We start from the raw sequence: 12,105 nt of genomic DNA, 5'->3' as shown, positions 1-12,105 counted from the left end.
AGTTTTTGCCCATTCAGTATGATATTGGCTGTGGGTTTGTCATAGATAGCTCTTATTATTTTGAGATACATCCCATCAATACCTAATTTATTGAGAGTTTTTAGCATGAAGGTTGTTGAATTTTGTCAAAGGTCTTTTCTGCATCTATTGAGATAATCATGTGGTTTTTGTCTTTGGTTCTGTTTATATGCTGGATTACATTTATTGATTTGCGTATGTTGAACCAGCCTTGCATCCCAGGGATGAAGCCCACTTGATCATGGTGTATAAGCTTTTTGATGTGCTGCTGGATTCTGTTTGCCAGTATTTTATTGAGGATTTTTGCATCAATGTTCATCAAGGATATTGGTCTGAAATTCTCTTTTTTGGTTATGTCTCTGCCAGGCTTTGGTATCAGGACGATGCTGGCCTCATAAAATGTGTTAGGGAGGATTCCCTCTTTTTCTATCGATTGGAATAGTTTCAGAAGGAATGGTACCAGTTCCTCCTCGTACCTCTGGTAGAATTCGGCTGTGAATCCATCAGGTCCTGGACTCTTTTTGGTTGGTAAGCTATTGATTATTGCCACAATTTCAGAGCCTGTTATTGGTCTATTCAGAGATTCAACTTCTTCCTGGTTTAGTCTTGGGAGGGTGTATTTGTCGACGAATTTATCCATTTCTTCTAGATTTTCTAGTTTATTTGCATAGAGGTATTTGTAGTATTCTCTGATGGTAGATTGTATTTCTGTGGGATCGGTGGTGATATGGTGATATCCCCTTTTTCATTTTTTATTGCATCTATTTGATTCTTCTCTCTTTTCTTATTAGTCTTGCTAGCGATGTATCAATTTTGTTGATCTTTTCAAAAAACCAGCTCCTGGATTCATTAATTTTTTGAAGGGTTTTTTGTGTCTCTATTTCCTTCAGTTCTGCTCTGATTTTAGTTATTTCTAGACTTCTGCTAGCTTTTGAATGTGTTTGCTCTTGCTTTTCTAGTTCTTTTAATTGTGATGTTAGGGTGTCAATTTTGGATCTTTCCTGCTTTCTCTTGTGGGCATTTAGTGCTATAAATTTCCCTCTACACACTGCTTTGAATGTGTCCCAGAGATTCTGGTATGTTGTGTCTTTGTTCTCGTTGGTTTCAAAGAACATCTTTATTTCTGCCTTCATTTCATTATGTACCCAATAGTCATTCAGGAGCAGGTTGTTCAGTTTCCATGTAGTTGAGCGGTTTTGAGTGAGTTTCTTAATCCTGAGTTCTAGTTTGATTGCACGGTGGTCTGAGAGACAGTTTGTTATAATTTCTGTTCTTTTACATTTGCTGAGGAGAGCTTTACTTCCAACTATGTGGTCAATTTTGGAATAGGTGTGGTGTGGTGCTGAAAAAAATGTATATTCTGTTGATTTGGGATGGAGAGTTCTGTAGATGTCTATTAGGTCCACTTTGTGCAGAGCTGAGTTCAATTCCTGGATATCCTTGTTAACTTTCTGTCTCGTTGATCTGTCTAATGTTGACAGTGGGGTGTTAAAATCTCCCATTATTATTGTGTGGAAGTTTAAGTCCCTTTGTAGGTCACTCAGGACTTGCTTTATGAATCTGGGTGCTCCTGTGTTGGGTGCATATATATTTAGGATAGTTATCTCTTCTTGTTGAATTGATCCCTTTACCATTATGTAATGGCCTTCTTTGTCTCTTTTGATCTTTGTTGGTTTAAAGTCTATTTTATCAGAGACTAGGATTGCAACCCCTGCCTTTTTTTGTTTTCCATTTGCTTGATCTTCCTCCATCCCTTTATTTTGAGTCTGTGTGTGTCTCTGCAGGTGAGTTGGGTTTCCTGAATACAGCACACTGATGGTTCTTGACTCCTTATCCAGTTTGCCAGTCTGTGTCTTTTAATTGGAGCATTTAGCCCATTTACATTTAAAGTTAATATTGTTATGTGTGAATTTGATCTTGTCATTATGATGTTAGTTGGTTATTTTGCTCGTTAGTTGATGCAGTTTCTTCCTAGCCTCGATGGTCTTTACAATTTGGCATGTTTTTGCAGGGGCTGGTACCGGTTGTTCCTTTCCATGTTTAGTGCTTCCTTCAGGAGCTCTTTTAGGGCAGGCCTGGTGGTGACAAAATCACTCAGCGTTTGCTTGTCTGTAAAGTATTTTATTTCTCCTTCACTTATGAAGCTTAGTTTGGCTGGATATGAAATTCTGGGTTGAAAATTCTTTTCTTTAAGAATGTTGAATATCGGCCCCCACTCTCTTCTGGCTTGTAGAGTTTCTGCCAAGAGATCAGCTGTTAGTCTGATGGGCTTCCCTTTGTGGGTAACCTGACCTTTCTCTCTGGCCGCCCTTAACATTTTTTCCTTCATTTCAACTTTGGTGAATCTGACAATTATGTGTCTTGGAGTTGCTCTTCTCCAGGAGTATCTTTGTGGCGTTCTCTGTATTTCCTGAATCTGAATGTTGGCCTGCCTTGCTAGATTGGGGAAGTTCTCCTGGATAATATCTTACAGAGTGTTTTCCAACTTGGTTCCATTCTCCCCGTCATTTTCAGGTACACCAATCAGACGTAGGTTTGGTCTTTTCACATAGTCCCAAATTTCTTGGAGGCTTTGTTCGTTTCTTTTTATTCTTTTTTCTCTCAACTTCCCTTCTTGCTTCATTTCATTTATTTCATCTTCCATCACTGATACCCTTTCTTCCAGTTGATCGCATCGGCTACCGAGGCTTCTGCAATCTTCGCATAGTTCTCGATACTTGGCTTTCAGCTCCATCAGCTCCTTTAAGCCCTTCTCTCCATTGGTTATTCTAGTTATCCATTCATCTAATTTTTTTTCAAAGTTTTTAACTTCTTTGCTATTGTTTTGAATTTCCTCCTGTAGCTCAGAGTAGTTTGATCGTCTGAAGCCTTCTTCTCTCAACTCGTCAAAGTCATTCCCTGTCCAGCTTTGTTCCGTTGCTGGTGAGGAACTGCGTTCCTTTGGAGGAGGAGAGGTGCTCTGCTTTTTAGAGTTTCCAGTTTTTCTGCTCTGTTTTTTCCCCATCTCTGTGGTTTTATCTACTTTTGGTCTTTGATGATGGTGATGTACAGATGGGTTTTTGGTGTGGATGTCCTTTCTGTTTGTTAGTTTTCCTTCTCTCAGACAGGACCCTCAGCTGCAGGTCTGTTGGAGTTTGCTAGAGGTCCACTCCAGACCTGTTTGGCTGGGTGTCAGCAGCGGTGGCTGCAGAACTGCGGATTTTTGTGAGACCACAAATTCAGCTGTCTGATAGTTCCTCTGGAAGTTTTGTCTCAGAGGAGTTCCCGGCCGAGTGAGGTGTCAGTCTGTCCCTACTTGGGGGTGCCTCCCAGTTAGGCTGCTTGGGGGTCAGGGACCCACTTTAGGAGGCAGTCTGTCCATTCTCAGATCTCCAGCTGCGTGCTGGGAGAACCACTACTCTTTTCAAAGCTGTCAGTCAGACAGGGACATTTAAGTCTGCAGAGGTTCCTGCTGAATTTTTGTTTGTCTGTGCCCTGCCCCCAGAGGTGGAGCCTACAGAGGCAGGCAGGCCTCCTTGAGCTGTGGTGGGCTCCACCCAGTTCGAGCTTCCTGGCTGCTTTGTTTACCTAAGCAAGCCTGGGCAATGGCGGGCGCCCCTCCCCCAGCCTCACTGCCACCTTGCAGTTTGATCTCAGACTGCTGTGCTAGCAATCAGCAAGACTCCGTGGGCATAGGACCCTCCAAGCCAGGTGTGGGACACAATCTCCTGGTGTGCCGTTTTCCAGGCCCGTTGGAAAAGTGCAGTATTAGGGTGGGACTGACCCGATTTTCCAGGTGCCGTCTGTTACCCCTTTCTTTGACTAGGAAAGGGAACTCCCTGACCCCTTGCGCTTCCTGAGTGAGGCAATGCCTCACCCTGCTTTGGCTCGTGCACGGTGCGCTGCACCGACTGTCCTGTACCCACTCTTTGGCACTCCCTAGTGAGATGAACCCGGTACCTCAAACGGAAATGCAGAAATCACCCGTCTTCTGTGTAGCTCAGGCTGGGAGCTGTAGACTGGAGCTGTTCCTATTCGGCCATCTTCAATTTTTATTTATTATATTGGTCTGGAATGGTGGAGGCAGTTCCAGACACTTCATGTTGGCCTTCCTCACTATGACATTTCTTACCTCACAAACCAAAAAAACCAACCAGTTCTGCCAACTGTCAAATATTCCAACTGTCCATTAAGGACTCATGAAATAACCACTAGATGAGTCTGTAAACCTGGTAGACCTACTGAGAGTCAGACCTGGAGCTGGAATACAATTATTACCTACCCTCCACACCCTGCCACTCTAACAGAGGTCCATAATGGAGCTTCCAATCCTAGGGTGTCAATGTCAATGGACTCAATCCAACAGTGCTTTAAATGTTTGCATAGTCCTCTTTCTCTCATGTGTGTTATGAAAATAAAAGGTCATAAGTCCCTGTGGGTTAGGATTGGGAAAATTACTACCTTATATACTCATCATGGTGTCTCAGGGTCCTTTCTGCTAGAGACGTAGCCTCTTTAATAAGTTGTTTCCAGCTGAAAATTTGGCCCAAGAAGACTTCCACTTCTCCCAAGAAGGAAATACAGCTACAGAAATTGCCTTCCCACTATACAACTATGAAACCAGATAAAATTATGGAAGAAATATTTATAGACGATGGAAAGCCAGTAGTGCAGAATTGTAACTGAGAAAAGGGAAACAAGGTGAGCCACATCATTGCCTCAGCTTACTGCCTAGAGGCAGTTTCCTGCACTGCAGAGAGGGGAGCCCCAATACAGCAAGCAGTCTCATTAAGTGGAGAAAACAGAGATTAGAGTTGGTGGAGAATGCGTTGGCTAGAAATTAAGAGGGAAGGCCGGGCATTGTGGCTCACGTCTGTAATCCCAGCACTTTGGGAGGCCAAGGCAGGTGGATCACTTGAGGTCGAGAGTTCGAGACTGGCCTGACCAACATGGAGAAACCCCGTCTCTACTAAAAATACAAAATTAGCTGGGTATGGTGGCACATGCCTGTAATCCCAGCTACTTGGGAGGTGGAGGCAGGAGAATTGCTTGAACCCGGGAGGCAGAGGTTGCGGTCACCAGAGATTGAGCCATTGCACTCCAACCTGGGCAACAAGAGCGAAACTCCATCTCAAAAAAAAAAAAAAGAAAAGAAAAGAAAAAAAAGAAAAAGAAAAAGGAAAGGAAAAAAGGGAAACACTGGAGACGAGGGAATGACACAGAGCGCTTTGGAGATCTGTCAAGAGGTCCCAGACCTCAAAACTTTGGCTGAATACTGATATATACATTAATGAGGCAAAATTCCACAAGGCAGGGGGTTAAAAACAACAACAACAACAACAGAAAATGAAAGGCCAAACAATTCTCAGAACTTACACAAGATTGGGAATATTTTGTGTTCCTGACAGCCCATATGAATAGATCCTATAATACATGGGGCATCATATAGAGACTTTAAAAGGACTCAGTAGTGGACACTAGAATAAAGGCTGCTCTGGAGCCACCATGCAAAGCTTGAAAGCAAGCACTGATGATCAAACTTATACCAAGCATGCCAGAACCAAGTCCAACACTCATTAGAGAAATGCAACAAAACCTATCACTGAACAAAATAAAATTCCCAAGGTTTGACATTCAATTTAATATTATTGGACTGGATGTGGTGGCATGTACCTGTAGTCCCACCTACTCAGGAGGCTGAGGCAGGAGGATCACTTGAGGCCAGGAGTTTGAGGCTGTAATACACTATGATCACACCCAAGAAGAGCCACTGTACTTTAGCCTGGGCAACACAGTAAGACCCTGTCTCTTAAAGAAATGATTATAAAAAGAGATAGGAAAACATTACCCAGAACCAAAAAAAACAGTCCCAGAAATGTCAGAAATGGTGGAATTAGTAGACAGGACATTAAAAGAGATATAAATATGCATTGTTGTTGTTGTTGTTGTTGTTGTTTTTTGAGATGGAGTTTTGCTCTTGTTGCCCAGGCTGGAGTGCAATGGCATGATCTCAGCTCACTGCAACCTCCATCTCCCTGGTTCAAGTGATTCTCCTGCCTTAGTCTCCCCAGTGGCTGGGATTACAGGCACCCGCCACCATGCCCGGCTAATTTTTTTTAGTGGAGATGGGGTTTCACCATATTGTCCAGGCTAGTCTCAAACTCCTGACCTCAGATGATCCTCCCACCTCGGCCTCCCAAAGTGCTGGGATTACAGGTGTGAGCCACCGCACCTGGCCTGCATGTTCTTAAGAATGAAATAAAGGAAATGAAAGTAGACCCTTATTTGATACCATATATAAATATCAACTCAAAATGGGGAAAAGACTTATATGTAAGACCGAAACAGTAAAACTACCAGATGAAAACATAGGGGGAAAGCTCCATGACATTGGTCTGAAAAATGATTTTTTAGATATGAGTCCAAAAGCACAGGCAACAAAATCAAAAGTAGACAAACAGAATTGCATCAAAATAAAAAGCCTCTGCACAGCAAAGCAAAAAATCAACAGAGTAAAGAGACATCCTACCCAGTAGGAGAAAATATCTACAAACCGTACATCTGACCAGGGGTTAATATCCAAAATATATAAGGAACTCTAACAACTCAATAGCAAGAAAGCAAACGACCTGATTTTAAAAATGGGCAAAGGGCCGGGTGCAGTGGCTCATGCCTGTAATCCCAGCACTTTGGGAGGCCAAGGCAGGTGGATCACTTGAAGTCAGGAGTTTGAGACCAGCCTGGCCAACATGGTGAAACCCCGTCTCTACTAAAAATACAAAAATTAGCCGGGCGTGGTGGTGCACGCCTGTAATCCCAGCTACTGGGGAGGCTGAGGCAGGAGAATCGCTTGAACCCAGGAGGCAGAGGTTGCGGTGAGCTGAGATCGTGCCATTGCACTCCAGTCTGGGCAACAAGAGCAAAACTCCATCTCTAAAAAAAAAAAAAGAGAGAAAATAGATTTTATGTGCTCTTACCACATACAAAAAATGATAAGTACATGAGGTAATACATGTGTTAGCTAGGTTTAGCCATTCCACAATGTATACATATATCGAAACATCATGTTGTACCCTATAAATATATGCAAGTTTTATCTGTCAATTGAAAAAAATAAAAACAGACCAAGTCAGGAGAAAAAGTTCAAAAAAGGAGTTTTACTATTAACTTCACTAAGGCATCAGAGGAGACATAGTATTTTAGTTCTGAACTTAAAAATATGTGAAACTAGGGGTTATAGAAATAAATATTTCGCCATTTTCCTAGTTGTCTTTTTGTAAAGGTTAACAGTTTCATACTGAATTAAATTTAAAATGAACATATTTAATCTGTTAAATAATGTAAAGAAAAACAAAAATATAATAAGGAGAGAAATGGAAGGTATTTTTAAAAGGCCAAAATGGAACTTCTTGAGATGAAAAATATAATATCTGAAATGGAAAATACACTGGATGGAACTTCTGCCTCTGGGAGGATGGGGTAATGTACTTTCACCACTCCTAGAACAACCATAAACCCTGGAAATTATTTATTAAACATAAGAAGACTTTGAAAGGTGGAGAAAAGAAAGCAGACTGGATAGAAACCTCAAGACCCAAGAAACACCACAGTGGTGAGTTCTCCGAGTTTTCTTTTTGCTTCATTTATTCCACACTTGGAGCTGAAGAAACCAGCAACCAGGAAATGTCAATGGGCACAGACCAAAAAGAAAAAGAAAAGCTCCAACAAAAGCCTGTTTCTGCTAGCCAAAGGCAAGGGGCAGTCTGCAAGACAGGAACTTTTAGCCATGCTACAGGGTGCCTAGATTAAACTTTATTCTGAGTGGTCTGTGAGGTGTTTCTGGATGAGATTAGCTTTTGAATCCATGGACTCAGTAAAGCAGATTACTCTCCCCGGTGTGAGTGGACATCATCCAATCTGTTGAGGGCCTGAATAGAACAGAAGGCAAAAGAAGGATAAATGTCCCTGTTTTGCTTTCTACCTGCCTACTTGAGCTGGGACATCAATCTTCTCTTGCTCTTGGACTGGAATTTACACCACTGGCTCCCTTAGTTCTCAGGCTTTCAGACTCAGACTGGCATTACACCATGGACTTTCCTGGGGCTCTAGTTTGCAGATGGCAGATCATGGGATTTCTCAGCCTCCATAATCACATGAGCCAATTTACACATATATTCCATTGGTTCTATTTCTCTGGAGAATTCTATTATAGTGGCCCTACCCCAGCCCATGCCAAAACTAAGTGGGAAACCTAGACTTCCACTCTCAAGGTTGTAACAGACCACCCCAATACCCTTACTAGAGTGGTGTCACACAAGGCAAGTAGGGAAGTGGGACTTCTGTGCCAGCCAGCCAGTAATGAGCCCTCCTCTCTGTGTGCATGGTGGCAATAAAGACTGTGGTGTCAGTGGGGAACCTGGACATCCATCTGGCAGAAATGAGGTACCCCTCTGCTTTTCTGCTCGGTTGGTATCAGAGGAGGCCTAGTAGAGAATCAGGACTTTGACCATCACCCAGAGGTAATGAGGCCACCTCTACCACCATATCAGTAGACACCATGTGGGCCTGGAACAAGCAGCCCTATCCAGCAGTAAGGAGGAGATCTGTCCTGCTTGAGTGTCAACAGAGGTACGGTGGGAAATCTGAACTTCTACCTTCACCTGGCAGCGATGAAATGACACCCCCTCTCATGCCAAAGCAGTGACAGACAAAGTTAGTTAAAACAAAAGTTTTAAATTAAGATCCAAAGTCTTATAACATCATACAAAAATGTCCAGATCTCAAACTGAATGAAAAAAGACAATAGAGGTCAACACTGAGATGGCAGCTATATTAGAATATCTGACAAAGATTTTAAAGCAGCTATGATAGAAATGCTTCAAGAAGCAGTTATGGAAACACTTGAAAAAAGTGAAAAAATATACAACTTCAGCAAAGAAACAGAAGGTATAAGGAAGAACCAAATAGAAATTTTAAAACTGTAAATTACAATAACCAAATAGAAAAGCTCAGTGGATAGGCTCAATGGCAGAATAAAGAGAACAAAAGGAAGAATCAGCATACCATAAAGTAGAACAATAGAAACTACTCAATCTGAACAACAGAGAAAATAGAGTGAGAAAGTGAATAGAGCCCCAGGGACCTGAGAGACGGTAACAAGAGATCTAACATTCCTGTCACTGGAGTCCCAGAAGAAGAAACAAAAGAAGGCAGGGCTGAAAAAGTACACCAAGAAATAATGACTGAGAACTTCCCAAGTTTGTCAAGAGACATAAACATAGTGATTCATAAACATAGTGATTCAAAAAGATGAGGAAGGCCGGGTACAGTGGTTCATGCCTGTAATCTCAGCACTTTGGGAGACAGAGGAAGGCAGACTGCTTGAGGCCAAGAGTTCAAGACCAGCCCAGGAAATATGGTAAAACCCCATCTCTGAAAAAAACCCAAACCAAAAAAAAAAACAAAAAACAAACACACACACAAAAAATTAGCCAGGTATGGTGGTATGCACCTGTGGTCCCAGCTGTGAGAGGATCACTCAAGCCCAGGAGGTAAAGGCTGCAGTGAGCTGTAATCACACCACTGCACTCCAGCCTGGGAAACAGAGTGAGACTCTCTCAAAAAAGAAAAAAAAAAAAAAAAAAGAAAAAATGCTGAGGAAACCTCAACCAAGATAAACCCAAATAATGTGTGCCAAGACATGTAAAAATTAAACTTCTGAAATCAAAGAAAAAAACTCTTGAAAATGTCACTATAAGGAAACAAACAATTCAGTGACAATGGATTTCTCATCAGAAATCACGGAGGCCAGAAGGAATTGGTACAATATTTTTCAAGGGCTGAAGGAAAATAGCAGTCAACTCAGAATTCTATACCCAAAAAGAAATAGAATTCTATACACAGAAAGAAAAATCCTCCAGGAATGAAGAGGAAACTAAGACATTATCAGAAGTTTTCTTAGGAAAGCGAAAAGTAGACCTACTCTAAAAGTGGCTAAAGGAGATTCTCTAAATGGAAAGGAAACAATGAAAAAAGAAATCTTGGAACATTAGGAAGAAAAGACACAGTTAGCAAAAAATATCGGAAAATCAATAGACGTTTCTTCTGAATTTTCTAAACTATGTTTGACAGTTGAAGCAAAAGTTACAACACTTTCTGATTTTATTCTAAAGGTATGTAGAGGGAATGTTTTTAGAAATTATAAATTAGAGAGGGAAAAGGGACAAAGAGAGGGTTTCTATACTTCACTCATACTGGTAAAATAATGAAAACAGTAGGCTATAATAAGTTATGTGTATATATAACATAATACCTAGAACAACCAATAAGAAAGCTATACAAATATACTCAAAAACACTGTAGAAAGTGCTCACTTCAGCAGTACATATATTAAAATTGGAATGATACAGAGATTAGCATGGCCTTTGTGTAAGGATAACATGCAAATTTGTGAAGCACTCCATATATTTTTTAAATGCCATAGATAAATCAAAATAGAATTCTAAAAAATGTTCAAGTAATCTTTAGGAGGTAGGGAAAAGGAAACAAAGAAACAAAAATCAGAAAAAAACAAAAACAAAAAATGGCAGACTTAAGCCCTAACATACCAATAACTACATAAAGATTAGTAGAATGAATTAAAAAGCATGACCCAAACTATGTACTCTCTACAGGAAACTTACTTTAAATATAATGATATGGGCAGGCTGAAAGTAAAAGGATGGGGAAAGTTATATCATGCAGACATTAACCAAATTAGCTGGGCTTGGTGGCAGGCACCTGTAACCCAAGCTACTCAGGAGGCTGAGGCAGGAGAATCACTTAAACCTTGGAGGCGGAGATTGCAGTGACCCGAGATTGTGCCACTGGACTCCACTCCGGGTGACAGAGCAAGACCCTGTCAAAAAAAAAAAAAAAAAAAGCCACAAGTGGTGGCTCACACCTGTAATCCCAGCACTTTGGGAGGCCAATGCAGCCAGATCACTTGAGGTTAGGAGTTCGAGGCCAGCCTGGCCAACATGGTGAAACCTCATCTCCACTAAAAAATAAAAAAATTAGCCAGACATGGTGGTGGGCGCCTGTAAGACCAGCTACTCAGGAGATCAAAGCACAAGAATCGCTTGAACCCGGGAGGCGGAGGTTGCAGTGAGCCGAGATGGTACCACTGCACTCCAGCCTGGGTGATGGAGTGAGACTCTGTCTCAAAAAAAGATAAACATTAACCAAAGGAAAGCAAAAGCGGCTATACTAATAACAGGTAAAGTAAACTTCAAAGCAAAGAAAATTATCAGAGACAAAAAGGATCATTATACAATGACAAAAAGCGTCAGTCCATCAATAAGACATAACGATCCTGAACGCATATGCACCAAACTAAGGAGCTGAAAAATGTGTGAGGCAAAAACTAATGGAACTCAAAACAGACATAGACAAATCCACAATTATATTTGGAGACATCAACACCCCTCTATCAACAATGGACAGAACAACTAGACAGAAAATCAGCAAGTATATGGAAGAACTCAACAATATCATCAAACCAATAAGACCTAATTGACATTATATAGAACACTACTCCCAGCAACAGCAGAGTACACATTATTTAATGCTCTCACAGATCATGTACCAAGGTGGACCATATCCTAGACCATGTAACAAATCTCAACAAATTAAAAAGGATTACACTATACAATATGTTCTCTGACAACTATGGAATCAAATTAATAATAGAAAGATAGGAGGAGCCAGGAGCAGTGGCTCACACCTGTAATCCCAGGACTTCAGGAGGCCAAGGCAGGCAGATCACCTGAGGCCAGGAGTTCAAGACCAGCCTGGCCAACATGGTGAAACCCCATCTCTAATAAAATACAAAAATTAGCCAGGTATGGTGGTGGGCACCTGTAATCCCAGCTACTCGGGAGGCTGAGGCAGGAATTGCTTGAACTCGGGAGGCAGAGGTTGCAGTGAGCCAAGATCACGCCATTGCACTCCAGCCTGGGTGACAAGAGTGAATGAAACTCCGTCTCAAAAATAAAGAAGATAGGAGGAAAATTTTCAAATACTTATAAGTCAAACAACACACTTTGTAAAAACCCATGGGTCAAAGAG

General features: G+C 41.5%; 1 long non-coding RNA gene and 1 other non-coding gene across 2 annotated transcripts in view; one reads left to right on the top strand and one right to left on the bottom strand.

The window, feature by feature from the left end:
- The window catches only part of LOC134734327 (uncharacterized), a 31,334-nt gene that overhangs the window by 7,971 nt on the left and 11,258 nt on the right, over positions 1 to 12,105 (bottom strand). The window lies entirely within an intron of this gene.
- On the top strand, positions 10,363 to 10,466 carry LOC134734971 (U6 spliceosomal RNA). Its single transcript, XR_010117838.1, has one exon. It is a non-coding gene; the product is annotated as a U6 spliceosomal RNA (small nuclear RNA).

Source organism: Symphalangus syndactylus, chromosome 12 (assembly GCF_028878055.3).
Source record: "Symphalangus syndactylus isolate Jambi chromosome 12, NHGRI_mSymSyn1-v2.1_pri, whole genome shotgun sequence".
NCBI classification, from domain to species: domain Eukaryota; kingdom Metazoa; phylum Chordata; class Mammalia; order Primates; family Hylobatidae; genus Symphalangus; species Symphalangus syndactylus.
The sequence above is the reverse complement of the archived record's forward strand: the minus strand, read 5'-3'. Positions and strand labels throughout refer to the sequence as shown.